Source organism: Phacochoerus africanus, chromosome 3 (assembly GCF_016906955.1).
Source record: "Phacochoerus africanus isolate WHEZ1 chromosome 3, ROS_Pafr_v1, whole genome shotgun sequence".
NCBI lineage: Eukaryota > Metazoa > Chordata > Mammalia > Artiodactyla > Suidae > Phacochoerus > Phacochoerus africanus.
In genome coordinates, this window is record NC_062546.1 from 68,572,814 (window position 1) to 68,586,502 (window position 13,689).

Below are 13,689 nucleotides of genomic sequence, written 5' to 3' on the forward strand. Positions count from 1 at the left end.
TCACCAAGGAATCCTCCCTATACAAAGCATAGGGACAAACTTTCATGGAAAGCATTCTGTTAGTTCATTATCTGCAACTAAAGCAAGAGGTAGAAAGCCTTTTGGAAAGCCTCCAGAGGAAAGTAGTAACATGTCTGAAGGCCTGCATGAGTATTGTAAGGGGGAATTAAAATTTCTGTGGCAGTAGCAACAGACTTTATGATAGTGGGTGGCACCTAAGACACTTGGAAATTGTAAATCAGTGCATGTCCTGTCTTTACTCTCCCCTCCTTAAAAAAATAAAATAAAAACAAAAACAAACAAACAAACAAAAAACCCTTCTCAGGTCTTGGTGCTCCCTTTAGGCATTATTCAGCCATAGGTGCTGCTCAAGATTCTTAAAAGTTGACATCTACATTAGAAAGACCCTCAGAAAGAGACACATTGCAAAGTATTAAAAAGTACCTTCTTCTTCTAAACTAGACAATCTTTATAAAATGGTTTGAGAATTCCTATTTTAAACCAGTATGATAAACCAGAAGACTTCCTGTGATTCATTTTAACATCAGATATTTATTTTTTGAATGTCTACAAAAGTTGCTTTCCCTTTACATTCAAAACATGAAAAGTTAGTAGAGCTGAAGATTGTTTTAATTTAGTAGAGTGACAGGTCAAGGAAGTCAGATGCAAATCTTACAGAAGTATGGTGCTTCAAGTTATGATTCTCAGTGGGAGGGGACATAAGACTTTCTCTGGAGGACTTTTAACAAAACTAAACAGTCCCTCCCTTATCCCTTCACTGACCATGTATACCTGTAATAAGAGATGCCACTGATAGCAGTATATGACTTATGTGAATGTGAAGACAGGAGGGAAGAAAGTTGAAACCCACTCTTCTAGAGGCAAATGAAACCACTCAGTGCTCAAAGTCCAAGGATTATTAGATACATGCATAAAAGAATAATTATGCTAAATAAACAGAAAAAATTCAGTTTGAAAAACTTTATAAAGTCAACAATTTCCCCTCTTTTAGAAGAAATAAGTTAGAAAAGTCCTATTTTCAAAGCAGGGATGCCAAAAACTAAAGTATGAAGACAAAGGTTAAAAGCTAAAGAGGGAAAATAACCAAAAATAATATGTCATTATACTTAAACACTAAGATTTTTAAATAACTTTTATAAATTGACTGATAACGTCTCCCTAGATAACATACACATTACCCATTCTCTATTCCAAAGAGGACTAACCACATGAATATGATTCAGTCTATAAAATAGGGGTTAGATGACTCAATCCACACCCCAAATTAAGAATGTGTCAGAGATTCAAAATATGACTTTAATAAAATATTAACCTTAGTTTTAGGAAACAATAATTTCCAATGCCTATGCTTAGAAAAAAAAATCACTGTATGTTTTTCGAATGTATATATAAACTTCAGAGTTCCCATAGGTTTTCAAGACTCTGCTTAGAAAATTTCTAAGCTACCATTATTTCAGTAAGAAATCTTAGATCATTCTCCTAATGATATTACCATTACAGTCAGGATTATATCATAACAGCCTGATAATATGCTTTGTCAAAATTACCTATAAGTAAAAAGCTTAAATTAAGGAGAACAATGGCCAACTTTCAAAGAGTGAGAAAAAGGTCTACAAAGACACATTCCTTTGAAGTGTCAAAACTTTTAGAAACGATATGTATTTTTAAATAATACTCTATAATTCTTAAAAGGTTAGGTTCAAAAGAACTCTATATCATTATAGCTTTCAATATACTTTTTTGATTTTTTAATAAAAAATTATTAGAATATTCTCCTACTTCATACTTTTCAGCCCTTCATTTCATTTATAGGAAGCTTTAACAGCCTTTCTCATATCTAGCTTTTACTTATCCAATAATCCAAGAATATTAGAAATGATTTCCAGTTTATTAGCACCATTTTACTAATGTATTTACTAAAAACTCAATTTTTGTTTCTAGGAATGAAGATTTATACCTTTAAAATACATGAACACCTGGGGAGACAAATTCGACTTAAACCTCATAATGACAACATTCTGATGTTACCCACAAAACATGGCTCTGTCCTGCTACAAAGAAAAACCACTTTTAGAGGGGCAACTATAAGGACTATAAAATTCCTGAAAACATTTACTAAGTTCCAGTTTTCTTGCAGTGTCCATGCTATTTTGCACAGTTAAAAAGATATGCACTAGAACATGGCTTTGATTACATCTCTTCTTATTTATATATGAAAATTACAGCATCAGAAGACATCATGTTGAGAAGCAACAAAGGACAATAGCTGGCAAAAGTGTCCCCCACTCCAACACCACTACTCAGGATCATTACTATAACCAATAGTGGAATAAACGACTAGAAATGAAGAGATGTAAAGCAGTCTGCGATCATTTTACTTGTCCTGACTTCTCCATATGAAAAGTGAGTTCTAAATCTAAATAAAGCCTTAAATTTGCAGACAGCAAAAGATCAAGTTACCACTTCTCTAGCTAGTCCACTTGTTCAAGATGCTAAAGATGAAAGAAACTACCTGAAAATATAGATTTCGCATTGAAAGATAATGTGTTCGACCTGAAAGTCAGCCCCTGTTAAAAATGAGTACATGCTGGCATTTAAGCTAATGACATACTATAAAAATAACCAATACAAGGTTTTCAAAGCTAAAAATATAGCCATTATGTGTTAACATCTAATCAGCTAAAACAGTTGTTTCTACATTTCACCTTAGATAAGTATAAACACTGTTAACAATACTTTAGGACCAAAAACTATTACTATGGCAAATCAATCAAGTTTTTAATACTAAAAGTGGCGGGAAAAACTATAACATAAATTTATAAACTATAAAGGATGCACAATAAAGCAACAACAACAAAAATCTAAGAAAAAAATGTTTTGTATGCATCCACAAAAAGTTCCACAACCATAAAACAAATATCAATGAATCTTACCTCTATCATTATATGAAAGGCGTGCTTGTGAAGAAAAAACACAGGCAAAAGAAATTACGATTTATATCCGGAATGAAATGAAAAATGACACTTAAATTACAAAAGTGAAGGAAAGAGAATAATGATTTAGCTTTTTAAAAGTTGTCAATGATTGAATGTATCGTATTTTTCAAATGAGAATTAAGAACACTTTCCTTATAAACAGAGGAAAGTAATATATTAAAAAAAATCTTGGATATTATCTATCAGATAAGAGGTATTGGTATATTGATGTCTATAGTATGAGCCCAAGTTACCTGATCCAATGGATTTCAAGCCAGGGAATAAACTAAACCAAATCTTTAAATAATTGTTACTTAATTTTCTAAGAAATTCTGGGGTCTAAACTGTAAGAGTAAAAAAAAGCAGTTTGAAAATCTACGCATTGAAATTGGATTCTGGACACCAGAGGGCAGTATTGTCTTTAACAAAAACTGTAGAAGCAGCACAAGAAATTTTTACACAGAAAGTTTTCTCAGATCACTGACAGTTGACGTAATAATCTAGAATCTCCAACTTCCTGAATGGTTTTACTCTCCTTTCATGAAAGACAGGAGAATGCTTACAGTGAGACAGAAAAATGTTTCTGGTGCCTCTGTGAGCATGTGAAATACAAATAATACACTAGGACACCGGAAGAATAAGATCAGAATTGAATAGAAAACAGTGACATATCAGACCTGCTTCCCCAGCCACAACCAGAGTGAAGAACTCAAGCAAGTATCTATACATAATTTTCAAGCTCAGGACCCCTATACTGATAAGAACTAGATTTTCATTCCCCCAGTCATCCCCAAAGAGGCAAGAGCACTAATTTAAACCAGTAAAAGCTTCGAATACCTCCAATCACTTATTTCTCAGTTTTCAGTATTTCTACAGAGAACAATAGCAATGATGAAAAAGATTTGACCACTCATTTTTATGTACCAGTTGCTTAGTTTTTTTGTTTGTTTGTTTGTTTGTTTTGGGGGGTTTTTTTTGCCTCTTGATCTTCTCCCGTAAAGATTCAGGACTATTTCTAATTCATCTAAAAGGTTTAGCTAATCCTAGTATCAAAACATCTTATCAGTACTCCAAAGTAAAATTCCTCTCTTGAAAGAAATACATGCCAAGTGAGTAACTAGACTATAGCTTCCCAAAGCTTAAACATCTCTCAGATTTTTTCATACTGGTGCTTTCAGAGATCAAGATGCCACTGTAATAACACTGTGCAAGTAGCTGCTGTTTCATGCATCTTACTAAAAAGTGTATTTTTGCTCAATATACTTTTCAGTAAATGAATACTAGAATAAGCTATAGAATGATTCAAGCCACAGACATCAACAACAGGTCCCAATGCATAAACTTAAGTTACAAAACATGAGTCAAAACATAATCCAAAAAAAATTAATTCACCAAATACACAAACAGATAAAAAGTAACCAAAACAGTCTTAGATTCACAACTTCGAAAATAAAACTTGAATATCATGCACTGTGACTGGAGATAAGAGTAAAAACCAAATCAGCACACTAATGTCAAGTAATTAGATTGCTGGATGAGAAAGACACTTGCTGCTTATTCCTTAAGGGGAAAAAAAAAATAACTATTGACAAACATCAGAAAGGAATGAATACTCACATTCATTCAACAAATCTTTACTGAGCACCTAGTTTGTACCAGACACTGACTACCTAGGTTCTCATGATGTTTACTATATTGTGGGGAAGAAAGACTAATCAAATGAATGCATAATTATAAAATGAGAGCAAAGAAAAGGAATTTAGTTACCATGAGCACCTGTAAGGAAAAACCTAACTTATACTGGACAGGTAAATAAGAGGTTTTCCTAAGGAGAGAATCCTTGAGAAATGGAATAAGGCAGCATAGGTATGAAAAACAGTACTGGGATATACACCCCAGATTTCTGACTTGTACAACCAAATGGTTACTGGTTCCATTTACTGAGAATCAGGTTTGAGAGAGATCATCATTACCCTTGTATGTTAGTGCTCAGAGACATCTAATAGGAGATATTTAGTAAGCAGTTAGATATACAGAACTAGAATACAAAGAAATTTTTGTAGAAATAAGGATTCTATATGCTATAAATATATATATGATATTTACTATAAATTTTCTCTGTTTAAACCATTCAAGACATTTATATACAAATTTTTAATAATTTATTCAACTTCTTAGGATGATCAAGAAGAAATAAGCACCCCCTTCCCCACCCAAAGTATTTGAAAACTGACAAATTCTAAATGTCTCCCCTTAATCATCCAATTATTGTACTTTCTAAGAAATTTTACAGTTGCTAATTTTTTTTCCTTTCCTTTTTTTTCCTTTTTAGGGACACACCTGCGGCATATGGAAGTTCCTAGGCTAGGGTTCAAATCTGAGTTACAGCTGCAGGCCTACACCACAGCCACAGCAACAGCAGATCAGAGCCACATCTCTGAACTACACCGCAGCTTGTGGCAACACCGGATCCTTAACCCACTGAGCAAAGCCAGGGATCGAACCTGCATCCTCATGGACACGATGTCAGGTTCTTAACTCACTGAGCCTCAACGGAAACTCGCTACAATTGCTAATTTTTAAAAAGACAATTACCAAATAGAAAGAAATAAAATGTGCAAAGAAAGAATATGTGTTATCAGGATAAATGTTTCTGAGCTAGGGACAGCAAGAGAGTATACATTAACAGGTTCAATAACGTTGATACTGTCAAATGCACAGCCATGATTCTATCCAATTAGATCTTCAAAATTCCTGTGTGATATATCAACTCCTACTACCCAGAGTTTCCCTCATCTAACTCCTCATGGAAGGAAAGCAAAGACAGACCAAGGTAAATAAGTTCCCTAAGTGATTAGCTCCTCAGGATAGTCAGCACTAGGGCTACAAGTCTGAAAGAGATAATAGGAATGCCCATTCTTTTGGCTGCTGTTCAGAAGCATCAGGCCTATTACTGGGTATAGAAGAAATTTCATTTTTATTTAGCATTCGTATTCTTCAAGTAGAACTGAAAAAAAAGAAAAAGATGATGCTATACATTAATAAATTGTGATGTGGTGAAATGGTTATGTTTATCTGCAAGGCTATATACATAGTCACTACAAAAGCTACTTTAAATGAAATATATGTACTCGGATCCCTCCCTTTATCTTACTTTAGTTTTTTATGGACCTGACCTAATTATTTATTGAAATAACCCATTCAATTAAGATTACTTCAATGGACAACAATCCTTGGATATAAATGCTCAGGCTTTACCATTCAGCACACTGACTCTAGGCTAAGTCACGGTATGTATCTGTGTTTTGATATTTTTGTCTATAAAATGGACTTAATAAAACAGAACCCACATCATTGGGTATTAATAGAAAGATTACATGAGTTAATATGTGTAAAGTGCTATGCATAGTGCTGCACAGAATATTCAAAAATGAAATTTTTTACTATACAAAATTAATTTCAAATAAAATGATTTCAATAAATCAATTTTGATAATGAAATCAATGGCTTCAAAAAATTATTCCTCTGGAGTACAATTTCGAGCTTGTTGGCAATTAACAGCTAACACTTACTGAGCACATAACATTAGCCAAGCACCCCAGATGTGGCTCTTCTCCCAACCACTACAGACCTGGAATCAAACATTTCTCCTCCTTTTCTCCATCTATGCCCAAAATTGTTGAAGCAACTCCCTTTACCCTTCCTTTCCAAGCTGCAAAGTCAAACAACTAATCAACCAACCTATTTTTAATACATCTACATGTTAACTGTGGGCTCCAAAAGGGCCAGCAAGGACTGTCCCTGAACCTTAACATTATACATCAACATTATACACCCAGCATGGTGCCTGGCATACAATAGGCATTTAAGCAGTAGGTGAAAAGTTATGCAAAAATAAAACAAATCAACCAACTTGAACACCTCCTAGCCTATCTGATACAAGCAGCTTTCACTAACAAATGGATTTCTTCGTTTTTATTATCTCAAATTAGTAGAAAAAGGTTTGGCAGCAACAAAGTAGCTAGGAATAAAGGAACAGATCTAGGACGAGGTCCAGGAAATAAAAAACACAGAGAAAAGCAAACTCACTTCTTCCTATCTACCATCTCCTTGCCAAACAAGAAAAAGGAGAAACTATGCGCTCTGGTCTATATGCATCAGTCCCATTTGTAAGCTGACAAAATGAGCCTTCCACAGGCCAAAGTTAAAACCAAACTCAAGATTTTAAAATTTAATCTGCCACTTTTTAGAAATAAAGTGCCTTAATTTTAACGTGCAGCTTTAATTTGCATTAGCTTTTGATACAGCTTCCCCTCACCCCACTTTTTTGCTTTTGGATACAGAATTTCGGCCCAGCTCCAAATGGGCCTGTCTGTGCATTTGTAAGAGAAACAACTCATATACACCTAATCTGAGTAATACTTTGTCAACTTGCATGTCTATGGAGAGTTTATGACACTTCTCCCCATAATTAGTTTAGAAGTATACATAAAAACAAGTTGTAATTTAGGTTACCAATATAAAAATAATCATACCAAGAGATGTTTGTAGTGGCCCTGTATTATTTCTTAGGCATATAGAGAGAAGAAAAAGAAAAGGTGCTCAAAAGTAAGACAGTAGCATTATATCACTATATTTTAAACACACTATAATCAGAAAACTAAAAACTGTCTGTGGGGAGTTCTCTTGTGGCACAGGGTTAAGGATCTGGCATTGTCACTGCAGTGGCTTGGTTCAATTCTTGGCCTAGGAACTTCCACATGCTGTGAGTGCAGTCACACAAAAAACAAACACCCACCATTTGTGAAATGCAGGTTCTAGCTCTTAGCAGAAACCTAACATAAACTCTAAGCTAATAAAACATCAAATTTTGGTATTTCTTGAGCATACATTAAAGTTCCCCTAAATGTCACTTAAAAATACATCGTAGCATCAGAATGAGATTAAAACTACTGAGCTGAAAAGCTATCCTCAGTATACTGTTAAATTAAAAGAAAGCAATTGCAGAGTAACATTTTCTAGTGTATAAATAAGAAAACCGTATATACTCAAATGAGATTAGAGAAAGATGTCAAAGGATACACACCAACCTGTTAAAACTGGTTATTTCAGAAAAGTGATAAAGGAAAAAGAGGAAGAACAAATAATCCTTTTTTTGGACATACATCTTCCTGTGTAATTTGTCTTGCTATAACAAGCAAGTTCCTACAATTAATTTTTAAATAGAAGAGAATTTATTTAAAAAGAGAGAAAGCAAGAGATGTGTTCATAAACTCCAACGATCAACCTATTTCAAGATGCGCTTCTACAGATGTAATATTTATTTTGTAGGTATAGCTTAATATTAGCATATTAAATATTCAATAAAATTTAGTAAACATCTCCCTACAGCCTCCCCAAATGAGGAAGCAGCATACTTTCCAAAACTGACTTGGCTGAAAAATGTTATACTACCTCTTTAGCATCTTATTAATTTTAAATGGGTATCTTATTAATTTTATATAGACCCATGTTCAAAAGGAAAATCCTACAAGGCATTTTCACAGATGGCTTGGTTTCTCAGTGGATAGTCATCTGACATAGCATGAAATGACAACCTATTATTACTTTAATATTAAGGTCGACAGGATGGATTATTTTGTATGCACAACTCAATATTCCAAGCATCTGAAAGCCTTTAGTCCTCATCAGATCAAAACTTAGATAAAATGTCATGGTGCCAAGACTGAAGACACTGATATCATTTTTAAAAGTATTAGTGCCACAATACTACATAACCTTCAAAAATTACCAAGATGTTAACCTCATATCTTGTTAAAGGTACATAATTTCTTGCTTCTTAAATGTATTTTCTTATCAAGTGGTATTTTTTATCAGCACAAACATAGATTTTTATAAGCAGGAAACTTAAGCTCACATATGGTTATAAAAACAATGCAAACAGTTTTACTGAAACCACATTAACTCTAATCACAGTAAGACTTAATAACAATCAATGCATTAATTCCCTCATATTCATGACTCACTGGTACTATAAAAACCAGTCTGCATTCAGATTATTTACTGCAGATTATAAGAATACCTACGTACATGTGGAAGGAGTTTCAGAACAGGCAAAAGAAAAGTGATTCAGATGATGCAAATTAGAAGGATGCTTCACACACATGTGTAGAGAAAGAATTAAACAATGGCATTCTCTTATAAAAGCATGGATGGGAGTTCCCGTCGTGGCTCAACAGTTAGCAAACCCAACTAGCATCCACAAAAACGCAGGTTCGATCCCTAGCCTCGTTCAGCAGGTTAAGGATCTGGTGTTGCTATGAGCTATGGTGCAGATAGTAGATGTGGTTTGGATCCAACATTGCTGTGGCTGTGGCCGGCAACTACACCTCCGATTGGACCCCTAGCCTGGGAACCTCCATATGCTGCAGGTGCAGCCCTAAAAAGACAAAACAACCAAAAAAAAAATTTTTTTTTAATAAAATAAATAAATAAATAAATAAAAGCCTGGAATACTTCAACTTAGTTTATTACCCCCAAGAAATATGACCTCAAGATTTATCCTAAAGCAAAACCCTAAAGCCCCTGAAATGTTTATAAAATTCCTGGGTATAATGAATTTGGTATATTATATTCATCTTAGTATAAATACAACAAAGTCAATTCAGCAATTCATCACTTACAAAATGATTATGACATACGGATACTGTATGCAATACAGTACTAATCACAATACATACTTTCTCTTCAAGCTTATAATCAAGTATGAGAATAGAACATGCTCACAAATGACAAGAGCCCTTCTCAACTTAGGTTAGTCAAGTGAATCACAAAAGAGAGAAATTGACTTGAGCACTATTTTCTCAATTCTTTCAAGGACGCTACATAACTAATACCATTCTCGATGCTTACAACAGAAGGCTTAGAGTGTAATGGAAGAAAAGAATCAAAAGGCAAAGTGTGGAAGATTCTGTCATGCTTTAAACTTTATATTCTCTGCTGTTAGATCACTGAAAGCCCTCAAATATTTTTAAGCACAAAAGGAACATAATCAGACATGTATAGATGAAGAGAGAGAACTGGAAACAAGAAGGCCAGCTACGAAGATTATAGAAATAACCTCAGCCTCCAGTAATAATAATGTCCTGAAAACAAGAGGATCAGGAAGGATGAAAACGTAAATGAACTGGTAAGTGATAGGGCCAAGAATGGGAGACACAGCTGTCTCCAAGGCTTCCAATCAAGATGAAGAGAAAGACAGTGATAACATGAAACAATGTTAGAAACATTAACAGGCTATACAGAAAGAAGAACGGCTTATTTCTTTTAAAAAAAAGCACAATTACTTTTTTTTTATGCTTTTAACTATAGCAGATTTACTTTAGAATATTTTCCATTTTGGAATAAATAAGAACCATAATTAAAAACCAGATTTCAAAGCATGTATATCCCTACATCACTTCTTCAGAATAAAATATTAACGAAACCAGAAGAAACTTTAAACAACTTGATGTTTTGGAAATAAAGAATCCCACCATTTAATTGCCAGAACCAGATTATTAAGTGATGTATGTGGATATCTCTTAGTCCTCCAGAATGCCCCATAGGACTGATACGTTATTCCCCAAGAAGAACAGGAGACTGAGATCAGACCAATGAATGAGCATGGTATTGGAACTAAAGCTTGCTCTGTTAAGGATCATTGTAAAGTTCTCTTCAAGTATAATTCTTATTGTAAATTTTTATTGACCCACCAATAAGATATCACCAGCCTTTAGCCAAGGCTTTAAGAAAATGTTGCCCTAAGAAAAGGAAATGACAAATTTTACATCATTGTCTAAATGTTTGAAGAAATTAGAGGAAGAATGTAGCAGAAATGTACAACAAGAATATAAGATGTTTTCCTAACTGGTCTTGAAATTAAACTTTGATCTTAGGGAAATGAACATGGAGTGAAATGCAGAAGTTACCTTAAGACTTCAAATGTGTAGTATGCTTCCCTTACCTACTCTATCCCTCAAAAATGTCTTGAATAACTAGCAGGCACTGGTAATGTCAATTCAGAAGCACAAGAAACTTTACCTATGATACAATCAATGTCCATAAACCGTATTCTAAAATGTATGCTAAAAAGTTTTTTAATGGAAAACACATGAATATACCCTTCTATTTATCTATGACTTGTTTATTCCCCCTTCTGTCCTCTGTGAGACAATAAGGTCATGTTACTGCTCATTTCAGTTGTCAAACTACTCACCATCCTAAAGTAGGAAAATACATTAATTTAGAGAATGATTTTAGATGGCAGGGATGTTTACTGAATTATCTGAAACAGCAGAAGCATCTGCTTTCTGGAAAAAGAGGCCAATCAGCAAAAGCATTAAGAGCAAAGCTTTAGCGTCAGAGGGTCCTTGGTTCAGAATCCAGCTCTAATATTTGCCAGCTTTGCTATGTCTCAATTTCTTTATCTATAAAATAAGGATTATAACTCTACATAAACAATCCTATGAGGGCTTTCCACAACTGGCTCACTGGTCAGGGCTTTCCACAACTGGCTCACTGGTCACCAGAACTGCCTAGGAAACTTATTAGAAACATAATATCACAGGGCCCATTCCATACTTTCAGGGGTATGGTCCAGGAATTTGTAGGTCTTTAACAAATTCCAAAGATGATCCTTACATACTGGTCAAAATTTGGAAACCATAGTGAAATTTTCATGTATTTTATGTTTTTATATATTCTTATATAATTTATATATTTATACATCTTTGTAACTTACCAGTATTCTAGTGTACTGTAAATGTTCACTTAACATTTGATACAATCATCATTTTTTTTGCAGTAGAAATAAAACTGTGCATTTTGTAAAAGATAACCACCAAGCAGTCTTGCAGAGTGGTTTGCATAAACCACTCACCAAAAATGAGACTTACAGCATGACACTATACTGTTTGAGACAGTGAGATACTACATAAATGAAGTTTCATATTGATGACAATGCTCCTTTTCCACAACATATTTCATGACAGAAGGAAAGCAGAAAGTTGGGCATTTATTATATTTTTCGTAACAAAGCTTGACCATTCCAGGTTATTCTATCACACATCTTTTAAATTCATTCCTTATTTTTCAGTAATTCATACAATTCATGCAAATTCACTGCAGAACAGTGCAAATACTTAATACATGTATACAATAACATTAACCACTGCAACAAAAACCCCCAGAGATGGATACCCATTCACTGAACATTCCTGGTTTTTAGTTACTTATAAATAGTCCATCTTTTCTTTTCCAAAGTCCAAACCCTTGACTTAATTAGCATTCCTAAATAAAGTGGCCTCATATATAACATAGTCAGCCCTATAAATAAAAATGTCCATCCACACACACTTTTTTTTTTTTTGGTCTTTCAGTCTTTTCTAGGGATGCACTCTTGACATATGGAGGTTCCCAGGCTAGGGGTCCAATCGGAGCTGTAGCCGCCAGCCTATGCCAGAGCCACAGCAATGCAGGATCTGAGCCATGTCTGCAACCTACACCACAGCTCACGGCAATGCCAGATCCTTAACCCACTGAGTGAGAACAGAGATAAAACCTGCAACCTCATGCTTCCAAGTTGAATTCGTTAACCACTGAGCCACAACGGGAACTCCCCAACCATACTTTTTTAATAATATTTTACGTAAATCAACATTACCTATAGGATTACATTATTTTTTAAATTCTATTAAGAAACAAATTTATTTTTAAATGTAGATTACAGTTTATTTCTATCATATCACAAATCCCGGGTAAATTCAGACATGACTATAGTACTAAATACTCTGTCTTTTAAATGTGGATATTAAATAAAATAGTTCGCCACCAATGGAAAGTAAAGTGTATTCTATGGCCATCTGGGAGTACACAACATCTATTTATTAGGTACTGTTTTTTTTTTTTATTTTAAAGTACTTTTTAGAGATGATTTTTCAATAAACCCACAACTTAGCTACTAATATTTAAAAGTTCAACTATTTCAGCTGTACAAAATAGTGTGTTTACCTAATTTACTAAATAAGGAATTTTACCTTTAGGCTTACTTCTCCATATACACCTCTTACAAAGATTACAGGGATCAATGATCTAATGCTAACAGATTGCTAACAAGCACTGAGAAAGGAGTATATTACATAAATAAAGTTAAAAGAGAAGTTGTTTCAGTCATTAAATTATAGGACTTTACCATTTTCTTCTACCAAATTTGAACCATTAATCCTACTGAAATTAGAGAAACAAAGTTAAACCAAGAGAACCAGAAGGCTGAGGTAATCCAATCTTAAGAGTTAAAAGAAAACACAGAGTTTAGAGATGTCTCAAGCAAGTGTAACCAAAAGTTATGACCTTTCCTGTGCCTATAGAATATGAACTACTTATATTAAAAGTCTTTGTAACGCACTGAACCAGCACAAATTGTCCATATGATAGAGAATGAGGAAAAATTCATAAATTTAATCTGACTACCCACCATACCTATATTTTCAGATATATTCAGTGTTGAGGGGGTGAGACTCAAGGGCATTGAAAAAGTTTTCAGACTTCAGTACACAGATATGTTGCAAATAAAAAACATATATACACTTGGAACTACCAACAACACATGATGAAAAGGGTTGTCCCTCTGTTCCTCTTCTGCAAAACAACATTT

At 34.0% G+C, this 13,689-nt stretch overlaps 1 protein-coding gene across 1 annotated transcript in view; it reads right to left on the bottom strand.

Moving 5' to 3' along the window:
* The window catches only part of ACVR2A (activin A receptor type 2A), an 86,602-nt gene that overhangs the window by 20,505 nt on the left and 52,408 nt on the right, over nt 1-13,689 (bottom strand). The window lies entirely within an intron of this gene.